The following is a 16441-nucleotide window of genomic DNA, read 5'->3' as shown; positions in this document are numbered from 1 at the left end:
AAACATATATATATTTATATCAACATCAAGTATTATCGCATCGCATTTCACATGCTTAAATATTTTTGCTATTCCGTCCATCATTCTATGGACCCATGCTCTTCCTCGAGCTTATACACAATCACCTTTGAAACTCCCTCGATATCGAAAATCGAATCTGGGATCTCATTCTAGACTTCATCGTTATTAGAATTCTATGCTTGCACCGCAACCTTCCTCATATAGTAATACGACTTTCTTTTCATAAGAGGGAATAAATATTCAATAGGTAGATACTCTACTTAATTAGTCTATCAATGATAACTTATACACTACCACGACCCGATTAGTGGTACTTAATCTCAACATCCATTCCAATACAACTCTCATGGTTGTAATCAGCTCATTACTCGCAGAATCATTGCTGCCTTACTATGGTCAACCACTGACATACTGTCATCATTCACTTTCCATGAAATCTTAATATCTAACCATACGGAGTCCATATATGTCGTATAAAATCCTTCTAAGGAGGTAACATAATCACCATTCCTGATTCATGAAGAACACTCCTGATCCTGACATACATACATGACATGAAGCAGATAAAATTGCAGAAGAGTTTCAGTCAAAGCAACGATAGCAGGTGAATACCATTCTTAATTGTATGCCTTAAATAGAAGACTTAACTCAAGGTTCGTTTAGTCCTTTTTGAAATATTGTCCTGAATTATTCTCAAGATACTACCTTCTGAGATAGATAGCCCGCTCATGGCGATTACACGAATTAAACCTTTACCAACTACTATTACGGTTGGGTATTGCACAGTCATCAGAAGGAATGTCAATCTTCCAAACCATAATACAACTTGCATAGCTTTAACCATCATCACTGTATTCCTTTGGCACAAGCGCCTATAATTATCCTCTTACCTTTAAAGTGTCGGCCACCTCTTTGGCCTTTCCTGATAGTAAAATTTCCTTACAGTCAATGTCATTTTAACCACCTCCAAATAAATTTTCTACCTCATTTCAATCACAGCTTATGTGAAGATGTTTTCTTTAAAGTCTAATGAGTAAAAATAAAAAAAATTATCACCATTTTTCCATAAGTTATTTCCTCAGTCTTTAGAGGTTAATCACTGTCACGACTGACTTTTAATCATACTTAGAACATCTTTTATCTTAAGTCCTAATTGCCCTAAACAATTTCAACCATTACTGGTTCGATCCATACCTTCTCGTGGTTTAACACGTGCCTCACTTGGCATCATTATAATTACGTTATATTTCCTTTATCAACATTTCTATTCTTGAGAATTTTGAATATTACCTTTCTCCTTGTAAAACCTTTAAGGTTATCCTTGAATCGTTCCTCCTGTATTCCCTAGATACAGGGCATATCAAGATACCATTTATTAATACCAGAATCATTGTCTATATACTTCTGAAAAAATTTCTCCATTGATTCTTAAAGGTTGTTATTACCTTAATCCTTTCCAATTCATACTGTCAAAACTCATACTATCCCTATTAAGGGTGAAATGCCAACCTGTATGCATTCCCCTAGGATTCGTTTTAAGTTACCGATGTTCTATCCTTAATTTCACCTTTAAAAAGGTACATGCATCCTTCCATGGATAAATCAAGTCGTATATCCCTGATAAGGGTGTCTTATTCAATCATTCCAACCTCGATAGTATATGCCTAATTTCACAATAACATCTGTATTCAAAATGAGGTCAATCAATATGGCCTCCAAAAGATAACAACGGTTATCCGCTTTTCTTGCCTAATTTGGTAACGATAACAAGGATGTTCTGGAAGATATTGGTCGTGTTCAACGTGAACCTCTTCTTAATAATTCCTTATTTACTTTTGTTGTTTATCTCAACAGTCACCTCAATGTTGGGATATCTTTCATACCTGGCGTCTCCCTTTCTGGGTATCAAGCCACCAGTCTTACACTTCACCTTCTTGAAGGTCACTTCCTTCATCCAATTTTCTTAATTTCTTACTTTCTTGTCTCCTCAGTCTATCCGCGTCTCATTATTTATCCTTTGAATTATCTCAAGGTTTCCGCGAATCTTCCCAACTTACAGGGGATAAAATATATGTATCTCTTATGCCCTCAACCATCAATTTTAACTCATGGTGAATCACCCTCATCCTGATGATTACATACTTTTCTATTTCTATTGCTACGAGTCTTTAGGGTTTCCTCATACCCAACTCCCTTATCATTCCTCAAACTCTATTGCCGTTATATTCCTTTCCACTGCAATTTCTTTTTATTTTCCTTTCTCTTATCTTTATTTCATGAACCAACACAACATAAGCATTGATTTCAAACATCCCGTCATTCTGGATTCGTGTCCTCAGAACGAATCTTGACAACTTTTACAACTTAGATTCATAATTCATCATACTCTTCTGCCTTTGTTCTGGCTCTAAAGCTTTTACACTATCTCCATAACCTTGGGAATTACTTTCCCGAAAACAATTGACTGAACTTTAATCAGTTTATTATAATCTCTGGCTCCATGCCTTTCTTGGTCTTTCACCAGTGGGTGGCCTCTCTCTTAGAAGGGTAAGTGACAAAAATAGTCTTTTGTGATCCGTCCATCATTTAGAATCTCAAATAATTCCTATATTTCCTTTAGCCAGGCTCTCGCCTCTACTGGGTTCGCTTGTTCCTTGGAACTCTGAGAGCTTAGCGACTTAAAGGTCCTGAAAGAATTTCCCACCGCACTATCTCCTCAGGGTGATGGTTAGGGATAATAGTCTAAGTTCTCTTGAGACAGGTCCATGAATTACCGTATAGGAGTACCGTCTCCGTTCTCCTTTCCTTACTCGACTTCTGTTTCCTTAGTCTAAATGTTTCCTCCTCCTCCCCGTACTTGGGGTTATCTTATACGTTAAAATCCTCATTTTCCACTTCATTATGTTATGGGTTCTTTCTATCTTGATGGCGACCTCCCTGACTATCACGTTCAGGGTTTTCTCTAAATCTTATTCCTCAAACTAGCTTTCATCTAAGATCTCATCTTTAAGCTCTTGAACATTTGGAACCCAAATTCTGTAGGAATACCTCATTATTCCCTTATCATCTTTCTCGATATTAATCTTTTATCTAATTGTTGGCTCTCTGCCTTCATTCATCACTTTTTCTGGCACAATCTGTTCTTTTCCAATAATTTGAACTGTATTGCAATCTCAAACAGCTTTTCGGTACCGGCTCCGGTTACCTTCACTTCTATTTCCATTTTCTCAAAATCTCTTATAAACTCTCCAAAAGACATTATCATCTCGAGTCTCTCCTTTTTACTAAGGGCATCAGCCACCATATTGGCTTTCCCCGAATGATAAAGAATCTCCCAATCATAATTCTTGATTAGCTCTAACCGCCTCCTCTGACGTATGTTGAGCTCTTTCTACATAAAAATATACTAGAGCTCCTATAGTTTGTGTAAATCCCGCACTTCTCTCCATACAAGTAGTGCCTCCAATCTTTAGGGTAAAACTATTGCCACGAGCCTAAGCTCATGGGCGGGGATATCGAATTTTATATTCCCTTCATTGTCTTGACAAGGACGCGATTATCTTGTTGTGCTGTATAAGAAGCACCCAAATTCCTTATGCAAAGCGTCACTACAAATCACAAAATCTCCTTTTTCCATCCAGCAACGCCAACATAGGGGCCATCACCAATCTTTGCTTCAGTTCTTGAAAGTTGTTCTCGCATTTCTCTGTCCATTCAAACATCTTAGTCTTACGAGTAAGCCGCGTTAAAGGGGCTACTATCTTTACAAACTTGAACGAATCTCCGGTAGTGACCAGCCAATCCTACCTCTGGTAATTCCCCGAACCATGGTCATCAATTCCTCAGTGGTCTTTTATTCATTCTTGTCAGGACCCTCCACGGGATTCTTCTCAGCAACAATCCCTTCTAGGACAACATCCTCAATCGCTACATTCTCAATATGAACATCATCCGGTCCCTCATTAGGGTGTTCCATTGGATCCACAATTTGATCTCCAATAACTAATAAAACATCATCGCGTTGTTGCTCCTCAACCTCAGGGTTCGGAGTCCCGCTACCATATACGATAACGAACTACGCTTATATCACGATATTTATAAGGGTTCCCCTAAGGGTTTTAACTGTCAGTACTACATTAGGTAGTCTGACTATGAACTTGGCAAGAGTTCTTATTATCTTAGTGAACTTATTATCTTAACGTCACATCATCTCTGAGGTTTATAACGCTTAGCTCTGATACCATTTCTGTAACACCCCCAAATCCGGGGTCGGGGATCCGGGTTGTCACGAGTTCCATTTCCCTTAATAACACCCAATCTTATTAAACAATCAACTACTCTGTACTGTGACCCCACAATATACACACACACCACAAGTTATAGTCTCAGAGATGAATTCCCAAAAAATAATCACAAGTCACTTTATTCCACAATTATCTGTCAATACACCTTAAAAGGTTTTCTGAATAAATTTACATTTTTTTGCCATTATTACAATTGATAAAGATACATAAGTCTGGTACATCAAAAGTTGAAAGCCTAGCCTATTGGTAGTTCCTACCTCAGCTACAGCGACATCAACGCCTATAGGAAACTGCGGAACGTTTCCTAATCGCTTGCGAATTGGAAGCTTTGTCCTGGCTATCTTGTCTATCTGATGTTGTGTGATGAAAGAAGAAAGCAAGGGTGAGCAGCAAGCCCACCAAAATAATATGTATAATGATTAACAATATATGAGCCTTCTCATAGTACTCATGAAAGTCTTGGTCAAAAGAAATGAACCAAGTTGATATCTTAATGCGATGAAGTCACAAAATATTCAGTATATATATATACATATATACTTTTCAAAATATTGGAAGTCCTCTTCCATGCATAATACACACAGAGTTCCAGTGTATAACTGTATAAAAATACTGTTGTAAGGTGATCTCATATATCTAACCTTGTCTCAACGTTTTTCTGAAAATCTTTGTCATGCATAAGATAATCATTTACTAGATATAAGTTTAAAAGATGAAGTTACAAGATACTCCAATATACTTATATCTTTTCCAAATACTACTTGAACTACCACCGTTCAAGTTATAATTAGTTCAAAAGTTCATCACATAGATGAGACTACAAGATAATACTTCAATAGATTCAACCTTTAAAATATCATCAAAATAAAATGAAGTTATGAGATACTTCATTTGATGCAAACATCATTTTGAAAACTTGACCCTGCCAACACTCAACAATCGCCCAACCGTAGCATTTCTATCGAAGTGCTCTCGGTAGTGTTGCAGAAATATCCAATTGGATGATGAACTCATTACGGGAGTTTGCCGCGCCAGGAAGACCACTTACGATGATCAGTCATAGTAGTGCAACCCCACCATTTTCTACATGTAGAGGAGAACCTGTCGGATTTACTTGTCAACCGAACACTGAACTCCTAAGGAATGGACCGCCTTAGCGGAACTTCCAGGCCATTTGGGCCAATATAATAAGGCTGGGCCGACGCCACTCGACCACTTACGCCACTCCTAGTTCAGATGAAATCCATGACTCTGAAACGAAAAGCTCGTCCCCACTTTCCCCAAGTAGAAACTTGTTGATACGGCTCCACCAAGAAGTCGTATCTAGTTGGAAAGGAAAACTCACCGATATTTCCCAGGCGATGCCTGTTAATGGATTAACTTGTTCCAAGAATTTTACTTCCCGAGTATTGGGTAAGTAATCAAAAACTCTTTTATCAAGACAGCAACCTTGTTGCGAATATAAAACACACCACAGAGCCGGATCCCTCAGGTTTTGAGCGACTATTTAAATCCCCTTCGAAAGGGGGATCTTAAATATAAAAATGAGTTTTGGGATCCGCTCTAACTTTTAAAATCATTTCGAAGACTCGCAAAACATTTTTAAGAATGTTTGGAGTGATGCTGATTTAACAAAATAAATCAGTCCCAATATATTAGAAAATATCTGAATATTATTATTTAAATAATATTTTTCATAAAGAATAATCTTTATAAAAATAATTGAAGTAGAAGTTTTAAAACTTATACTTGAAATGAATATTAAATAACCAAAGATATACCTATACGAAAGTACTATCTTTATTTGAATAATCAAAGTGAGTTTGATTATCGACACCTTATTCTTTAATAAAATAAAGAATATATCTCAGCAAATAATCGGAGTCATAGATCCTCAAATGAATATTCAAATAATATTCAATAAATAAAATAAGCTGAGTCATAATCCCTTGAATGAATATTCGAAATAATATTCATTAAATAATAAGCTGAGTCATAATACCTCGAATGAATATTATAAATAATATTCATTAAATAAAATAAAGGAGTCATACATCCTCAAATGAATATCCAAGTAATATTCAATAAATAATATAAAGGAGTCATAAGTCCTCGAATGAATATTCAAGATAATATTCATTAATAAAATAAAGTTATCGAATAAACCTTATTCGATTAATAGTTTTGAAAACTATAACCATATATATATATATATATATATAAAATCTACTCGGGATTCTCGACTCCCGGTTTTAGAAAATGTTTTCACCTTTGGGTCCCTATACTAAGGGTATATGCAAATTACTGCTATTCTCTAGCATAGGTATTATCAACTGAACCAACAGATATATATGGCAAGAATACGAAACAGGCATGCATATATATACCATATCAGCATGCTTCAATATATCGCAAAATTTGCTAATTAACCAACATGCATCTATCACAAGATAATGCATATACATATATACATCACAACAACAGTATAACGGGTAGAAAACTTGCCTGAGTGCTCCCGGATAGACTTAAGTTTAGAGTGGGTCCGATAACCTATGAACAACAACATAAGTCGGAATTAAATCCCGGTCGCTTAAGAAACTAGACTTTAACCATTTAGAGTCCTAACGTTGCTTTCGCGCTTAACGATTTACTTAAGTCACTCGAGTACCCTCCGCTCCACCATTTTTAATAATTTAACCATTACGAGTTTTAAGGCGATTCCTTCGCGAGTGTCTTACCAACTGCCTAGAACACTTAACATAATTGTTTCATACACTAATTAACCCTTTAAGGTCCTTAACCAAGGTTTCAAAGTAAGGCGAGGGGTAATGGTTTGGTCGCGAAACACCGTTACTTAAAACGGTCATTTCTCCTAAACCGTACATCGGAATCAAACGAACTACATATCAAAACGAAGCTCGTAACATGAACTATCTAAACATGGCAATGGTCAAAACCTAGTAGGGAGTTCTCGGGTTCTAATATTATGAACAAAAGCAGTCTAAAGTAAATCGGACATTACGACGGCTATGTTTACGCGATTTCCCAAATTTTTACCATTCCAAATCATATCAATCCAACTACCAATCAACAACAACTCAAGATACACATCAATGCTACTGATTTCAGTCATAATAAGCTCAAGGATCTCAATCCAATCATATATTATAACATCTCCAAATTCAACTAAACTACTTAACAATTAAGCTCGAATCATGCTTATCATTCAAATTACTACTCATCCATCCAAACCATCTCCAAACTTCAACATTCAAACTTATTACTAAAGGGTGTGAAGATTTATACCTTCCTTGGGAGGTGTTAAGTTGCTAGGAAGCCTTTGGGAGCCTCCTACAAGCTTGATCTTTCCAAAGAAATCAAGAACACAAAGTTAGGCTTTGAAGTTTCTAAAAGTCCGATTTAAAGAACTATAAAAATGAGGGTCTTACCATGCTTATTTGGAAGAGACTTGTGAACAAGAGTTGTAGGAAATCTCAATAACTTTCCAACGAGCTATAGAACACAACATTTGAGTGAGTATTGAAGGAGATATGGCAGTTTGAAGTTGCTGGGTTTGTTTTAGCCGAGAGCTTTCTTCTTGAAATGGGAAAGTCAACTTCTAATTTTTGTGTTTTATGATATTTGCTTGGTTGCTTCTCCTTTTTGGCCTTGGAAAATGTTTTAGCTTTTTACCATGGTAAATTTTACATGGCCCAAAATCAACCAACAAAACAAAACCCTTGTCATGCTTATGTCATCTTGCACATGTCATAATGCTTCCACTTGTCCACACCTTGTTGGTTTGATGACATCATCATCCCTAACCTCCTTGATTAACTCTTAATTGCTTGCCTAATGACCGCTGATCTGTTATACGGTTCGCTTAACTTTCGTTTTCGTTTATCGTTTGAGGGATCATACCCGGGATCTTATTACTTAGGTTTCTTTAACCTTTCTCAATACATTATATTCCTTTCATGATCCTCTCTTATAATCCTTGAATTTAAATCCTTTTTATTATGTTACCTTATACTCAATTCTTTCTGTATCTGGTAGATTTTCGGAAAAAATCAAAGTGTTCGGAATTGGATTCTGACGATCTTTACATACACTTATATACCATATAGAGTACTAATAAAATCTCAGAATATCCATAACAAAATCCCTATATAGTGGGGCATGAAAAGTTTTCTCATTCAGCAAAAACACTATTTATAAGGGTTTCAAAAATTTCCAAAAATTGGGGTTATTACACTTGCCTTTGTCACTTTTTCCTTTCTTGCAGTCAGGAGATATATGGCCTCTTTCACCACAATTGTAGTATTTGACATTTGAGTTGTCTCCTCTGTCAGACTTTCTTCCTTTGCATTCAGACTTTCTGAACCCTTTCTTATCAGAACTTCCACCTTTCCTGGTAAACTTCTTACCCAATCTGAATTTCCTGTAGGCTATTTTTTTGATACCCTTCACCATAAGAGCACACAGTTGCATCATCTCTGCATCAACATCCATTTCAGGTAAACTTTCAGTTTCTGAATCATCATCAGAATATGATGACTCTGAATCAGACTTTATGATGAGAGCCTTTCCTTTGCCCCTCTTTAAGGCAACCACTTTAGGAGATTCCTCCTCAGCTTTAAGAGCAACTATCCTTGACTTTCTTCCATGCCTCTTGCTCCTTTGATCCATCTCAAGTTCATAAGTCTTGAGCATACCATAAATTTCATCAAGAGTAGTTTCAGTAAGGTCATAGTTGTCTCTTATGGTAGTAGACTTCAAATCCTAATTTTCAGGAAGAGCTAAAAGGAATTTTAGATTTGAATCTTCAAGATCATATTCCTTGTCCACAAGTGATAGATCATTCAAGAGTTTGACAAACCTGTCATATAAGCCAGTTAATGACTCATCAGCTTTTGAGTCAAAGTGCTCATACTCTTGAGTGAGTATAGTCCTCATGTTCTTTTTGATTGCATCAGTTCCCTGGAATCTTGTCTCCAAAGCATCCCATATCTCCTTTGCAGTCTTGCATCCAATTACCCTATTTGACATGACATTATCAATGACACTATACAGCAAATGCCTTACCCTTGCATCCTTGGAAATAGATGATATGTCTTCAGCTGTGTAATCACCTTTCTCCTTTGGTATGGACTTTGCTGGTTGATCAGCAACTGTAACAGAGAGCTTGGTAGGCTTATATGGTCCTTCATTAATCCTATCAAGGTATTCTGGATCTGTAGCTTCCAGAAACATAACCATCTTCACTTTCCATATGGGATACTCAGAAGGTCTCAGTATGGGAACCCTAATAGCCTCATATCGACTATGGGTTTGAGTGTTTTGAGTTTCTTGAGTTTTGGTGGGCTTGGTTGGAGTTTGTGTTTCTTCAGACATGATTGTTTGGATCTTTACTAGGTGTGTGTTAACAGATAAGCTCTGATACCACTTGTTAGGTCACAAAACACGGTAGAAGGGGGTTGAATACAGCGTTTATACAATCAAATCGATTTGAACACAAGTATGTAACAAAGATCAAGTATATTTAATAAATTCTGTTACAATATGAACTGTTGTTCTCTCTCAGTGATGAACAAATATCACTAAGAACTGCTAGTTTATAATGTATAATCTTCTCGATAATGATAACACATATAGTGTAAATCCTAAGCTGTGTTTATATAGTACACAGTTAAAAGATATATTCTAATTGATATGGAATATAATTCTGTCTCCTAAAATATATCTATCAGATATCTTCTACAAGTCTTCTAGTCCTCTAACTCTTTACATGCATATCTTCTATTGTTTTAGTCTCGGTCTTCTCCTGTAAATCAGCCGCATTCCTTATCTGAAAGTCTTCCCGCACTTAAGTACTGATATGTATCTTCTGACACCTTAAGTTCTGATATTAAGTTCTGACTTCAGTAAGTTCTGATTTCAGTAAGTCCTGATATGTCCTGTTGTTAAGTTTTGAAAACTAAACACAAATCATATTAGACATGACATCTCAAATATATCTAACACTAACAATTATAACTAAGAGAATTAGATTGGTTGAATTAATATATATGACAAACATGGGATTCTAACTTCATTAAATACTTCATTCAATAACCTTATTATTCTCAACCTTAGTATGCAATGGTGATGACACTAATCAGACAACACGAAACTGATAGACGCCAACTTTCATTGCATGAGTACCATACTACCAGACATCCACAAAAGAGATAGAAGCTGAATAGACACCAATTATATTGAGACCCTATATGTCTATAGAATTTGACAACATAACGGTTGAAGCATAAGTTATCTATCTTGATTACATAGGGCAAGTAAGATGGTTAAAATTACCTACGAATCATGCATAACAATTACATGAACCTATGCTAGCATGGCATGTTCTAAATCCTTAAATTCACTTTCGCTTCATTAAGAATTAACACACTATCTTATAAGTTCGCGACGCTCATAAGACGAATACGCACAACCAATACTAGGTAATCATACAATCAACACAAACTAAGGTATCGAATAATTTAACTAAAGAAATCCATAAATAAATCCGCTAGAACCCCACGATAATGATTAGCCCATAATCGGACTCATCATCAACGTGGGTTCCGATGAAAACATGGTATAACAAATGCAGTCTTTATAACGAATAAATAAAACCAAGTACAAAACAAGATTAAGGTTCACAAATAAGAAAACTAGTATCCAAGTTACAACTTAAAACACAGATTCACAAGTAAAAACAAGATATGCTTCGTCTTCATTGAATCGTGCTAATACGATCTTCTTCCGACTCTCCTTGATATGTCTCTGGCTTGATATGTTATTAAAAATGACCTAAAGTTATTTATATAGCAGCCCTAATCAGCAGAGAAGTCTTCCAATTTGATTTATAGTAGAATCAGAATTCTGCATCCCGAACTAGCGGGCGTGCGCTTGATCATCGCGGGCGCGCTGGCTTTCTGAACTTTGGGCGCGGTCGCGAGCTTGATCAGCGCGGGCGCGCTGGGCTTCTGCCAGAAATTAACTTCTTCATTTTACTTGCATATTTGAGCCGGCTTTCAACGAGCTTTTATTCCAACACCACCTTGACACCAAATTAGCACCAAAACAATACTAATTCACCTGATTACCTAGATAATGCCTGAAATGCAAAAACACTAGAAAACACGTTAAAACACTTAACAACTTGAGTACAAACGCATCAATTTAAAGCTTATTAGAGCATTATAAAGTATCATAAATGCCACTCAACATACCCCCAAACTTGAATCGATGCTTGTCCTCAACCATAAACAGACTCAAAGAACAAGAAATAAAAATATGCATGAATGCAACTAAACGAATGCAACGATCCCCATAGAAAAACTAAACTAATCAAAAAGCAACTCCTCAGCAAATGCAGTTATTCGCATAAAGATCAATTAAAGCTCACAAATCAACCTACAAATCAAAGACGTGCGTGTGTGCAACTGCTTACAGATATACTATCTCAATTGGATCGACAATCATGACTTACTACTTATCAAAACAATCACAATTTTATGAATAGAATAAAAGCTAGACTTAAAATAATTTATAACACTTCAATTCTTATATCGGAGTTTAACATGGACTCACGCTTTTATTCACAACAAGACAATACAAGTATAATTATTTGATCATGCAATGAGTGAGGTCCACAAAAGACTTATACAATAGTACCCATGTAACGATCGTTAGGTTAGCGGATCCCAGACTATAAAAGCCTTAGGTCACTAGGCACAAAGTCCCCTAAGAACTTAATAACTCGAGTAGTAAAGAGCCCACTCGTGATAAATTATACATACCACTTATTTTTTTTCTCTCTTTTTTTAACAAATTTCTGAATGAGTGCGTTTCGCTCCATCTCATTCAACCCTAGACTACTCATAAAAATATGAGCCGACTACTAGCCATTTGACACCTAGCCACACAACTAGCAATGAAATCCAATTTTCTCCAATTTTAAATATCCATTTCTTTTATTATTAAGAGAATATCCTAAATTCTAAATATAAACAAGAGATTAAACCTCAATAAATAAACAAACCATGACCATGATCTAGCACTCTAGCAACCTATAAGACTTAGTGAAATACAAATGTCTATAGCTTGCAAATTAATTCGATAAGACTCAACATCACTAAATACGACATCACTACACTAGCATCAATATCACCCATTTATTGGAAAAATTACTTAAGGGATCATGTTATAATGCAAATGCATGAAAACTATATGAACAAAATATCCTAAAAACTACCAAAAAAAACTACATGAAAAAATATGCAAACTATATGAACTAAACTATAATGAACATGCAACTATATATGACTCACACAAAAATATATTCCTTCAACTACTACCCCCAAACATAAAATATTCACTGTCCTCAGTGAAGGTAATAGTAAGGAATTCAGGCATACCTACTGCGAATCAGAATCATCACCCTCAACGGGTGGGGTGTCAGAAGTATCAGGAGGCAGATACACGGAGTCCTCACCAAAAACTGGCCACTGGATGTCAACACCGGTAGCTCTGAAAGCTGTCCCAAGTGCCTGGGTGAGATCATGTGCAAACCGACTATGGATGTCATGCATCGCATCCATCCTCCTAGCTAAACGCCTATACTGCGTCAAACTCAAACCAGCTCCAATATCTGCTCTTGTTTCCTCCTGCTGCTGCTGTGACGAACCGGCCTCCTCTCTTAACTGAGCTCTCCAAGCTGCCCTACGGGCGTGCTGAGATCCTCCCACAGTAGCCTGATCCATAGGCACAACACCTGGCAGATGATCATATGAATATCCAATCCCCTTAGGAAGGATTCGCTCCATACCACTCCTGCATGCTTAACAGTATAGAATTGTCAATAGGAGCACTGAGAAGCTGAAGCTGCTCATGTGCGGGCCAATGAACACCAACTTCCACACACAACTTCATTACCACGGACACTTATGAAATATCACATGTAGTACCTCCTCTCAAGAATCTTAAAATCCCCTGATAAATCACCATCCCCAAATCAATATAATCACCCTGAAGAATCCCCCACAGCAGACGAGCACGCTCCACAGTAATCTCATGCACATATGAAGATGGCATGATGTTAGCATAAATAAACAAGTTCGAAGCCCGAGCAAACCTGTTCATGCACGACGCAGGGAACGTGAAGTAATCAGTAGTGCCCCTCTTGAACTTCCAATGAGTCTTAGGCACACACAAAGTCGCAACGATCAGATCTAAGTTGAAGTCCTTGGGAGTCTTATCGTTCCAAGTGTCCTGACCCACCTTCCTCGCGGGTTGCTCAATCACCATCCTGATAGCCTCTGCAGTATACTCCACGGTCCTCTCTCGAACCACCGTGAAGCCATTCTTTTTCGCCTTGGCGTTAGCATAGAACTCCCGCACAAGACTCATGGGCACAACAGTAGGAGCCTCACAAAAAGGAAGCCAACCCATCTCAAAAATCATCTCCAACAGCTTACCATCCTTCCCTAATGGCAGAAAACCTCTCTCCTTAGCAATAGGCTTTGACAGAAGCCTCGTGTACTCCTCTTCAGCCTTAGGAGTAGAAAACCTTGGCCTCATACCACCCGCAGATGAAGAATCGGTGGTGTTGCTGCCTACTTGCATTTTTTGCCTCTTCGGTGCCATTGGGATTGAATGAGAGAATAAAAGTTAAGTGTTTGAGAGAGATTTGTGTTTGAGAATTTGTGATGTGGTGGAGAAGTTTTTGTATAAGTGTATGTATTTATAGGTGGAGAGGTGAGAATTTGATAAGGAATAGAAGTGGGAATTGATTGTGGGAATAATGTGTTTGATTTGGAGAGGGAATTATGGGATGTGGAAGAGTAAAAATCGGGTTACAATTGATTTTTTGAGTAAAAATCCCGGATTTCTCTTCATTATTCTATTTTTATGTTTTTTTGAATAGGGACCCGGCGCGGTCGCACGCTTGGACAGTGTGGGCGAGCTCACTCTCTGGAAAATCGGCGCGGGCGTGCACTATATCAGCGCGGGCGCGCTTACCTTCTGGAAAAACAGCACGGGCACGCGTTGGATCAACGCGAGCGTGCTTGGTCACTGGAGTTGGTCCTGAATTTTTTTATTTTTTTTATTTTTTTGTGTTTTTCTCCTTTCTTCTTGCTTCTTCTACCTACTAATGTACAATAAAATTGGGTTACCTCCCAAGAAGCGCTTCTTTTACGTCGCTAGCTCGACGTAGAACCTTGAGCTCAAACGGACAATAGAACGGCACTAACCACCTCGCGGTTTGCCGTGTCACCATAATAATGCATCAACCTCTTACCATTTACCTTGAATGCCTGGCCCAGATCATTCTCAAAAATTTCCACCGCTCCATGTGGAAACACAATCTGATTATGAAGGGCCCTGATCACCTTGACTTCAACTTTCTAGGAAAAAGACGGAGACAAGAGTTGAAAAAGAGAACTTGTTGCCCCAGCATAAATTATTTGAGCACTAGACCTCGATCGTGCCACCTCTTAACTTTTTCCTTATACATTTTATTGTTCTCATAAGCTTGAAGTCGAAACTCGTCGAGTTCATTCAATTGAAGCATCCTCTTCTTTCCAGCCGCATCCAAGTCAAGATTCAATTTCTTTAAAGCCAATATGCCTTATGCTCGAGCTCCACAGGCAAATGACACCCCTTACTATAAACCAACTGAAATGGCGACATTCCCAATGGAATCTTATATGTTGTTCTATATGCCCAAACAGCTTCATCAATCTTCAAAGACCAATCTTTCCTCGACGGACACACAACTTTCTCTAAAATGCGCTTGATCTCTATATTAGACACCTCAGCTTGACCATTTGTCTTAGGATGATAAGTCGTGGTAATGCGATGATTCACATTATACCTTCTCATCATAGCAGTGAACTTGCGATTGTAAAAATGTGACCCCTCATCACTTATTATGACTCTTGGAGTTCCAAACCTTTTGAAGAAAATTAAGCACCACTTTCGCATCATTTGTTGGTAACGCCTTAACTTCAACCCATTATGACACATAATCAACTGCCAATAAGATATATTGATTGTTACAAGATGAGACAAATGACCCCATGAAGTCAATTCCCCAAACATCAAAGACCTCAACCTCTAGAAGCACATTAAGAGGCATCTCATCCCTCTTAGACATATTACCCACACGTTGACATCGATCACATTTCAAGACGAACTGGTGAGCATCTTTAAACAAGGTCGGCCAAAAGAAACCTGCTTGAAGAACACGAGCTGCTGTCTTTTCTCCACCATAATTTACTCCATAAGCCGTTGAGTGGCAATCTCGCAAGATCCCCCCCCCCATTTTGCAGTAAGGAATACATCTCCTGATGATTTGGTCACCTCCTTGTCGAAAAAGAAATGGCTCATCCCACGTATACCACTTCACTTCATGTAGAAACTTCTTCCTTTGAGCATAAGATAAATCAGGAGGCATGATATTACTCACCAGGTAGTTCACAATGTCTGCAAACCACGGTTCTTCCTCTTGCACTCCAAATAGCTGCTCGTCGGGAAAAGACTCATTTATCAATGTCTTATCCGATGAAGTAGCATTAGGATTCTCTAAATGCGAGAGATGATCAGCGACTTGATTTTCAGTTCCATTTCTATCCTTGATCTCTAGTTTAAATTCTTGAAGCAAAAGAACCCATCTAATCAATCTAGGCTTCGAGTCCATCTTTGAGACGAGATATCGAATTACAGTATGATCAGTGAAAACTGTCACCTTAGTCCCAAGTAGATAAAATCGCAATTTCTCAAAACCATAGACAATAGCCAAAAGTTCTTTCTCCGTAGTAGTGTAATTCAGTTGAGCACCATTTAGGGTCTTACTAGCATCGTAGACCACATGAAATATGTTGTTCTTCCTCTGTCCAAGAACTGCTCCAACTGCATAGTCACTTGCATCGCACATCATCTCAAAAGTTCATTCCAATCAGGTGCAGTTATGACCGGTGCCGTGATTAAACTCTTCTTCAATGTCTCAAAAGCTGCAAGACACTCGTCATCAAACTTGAAAGGGAATCTTTCTCAAGTAAACTACACAA

The sequence above is a fragment of the Apium graveolens genome, chromosome 9 (genome assembly GCF_009905375.1).
Source record: "Apium graveolens cultivar Ventura chromosome 9, ASM990537v1, whole genome shotgun sequence".
NCBI lineage: Eukaryota > Viridiplantae > Streptophyta > Magnoliopsida > Apiales > Apiaceae > Apium > Apium graveolens.
Note: the sequence above shows the minus strand (reverse complement) of the source record.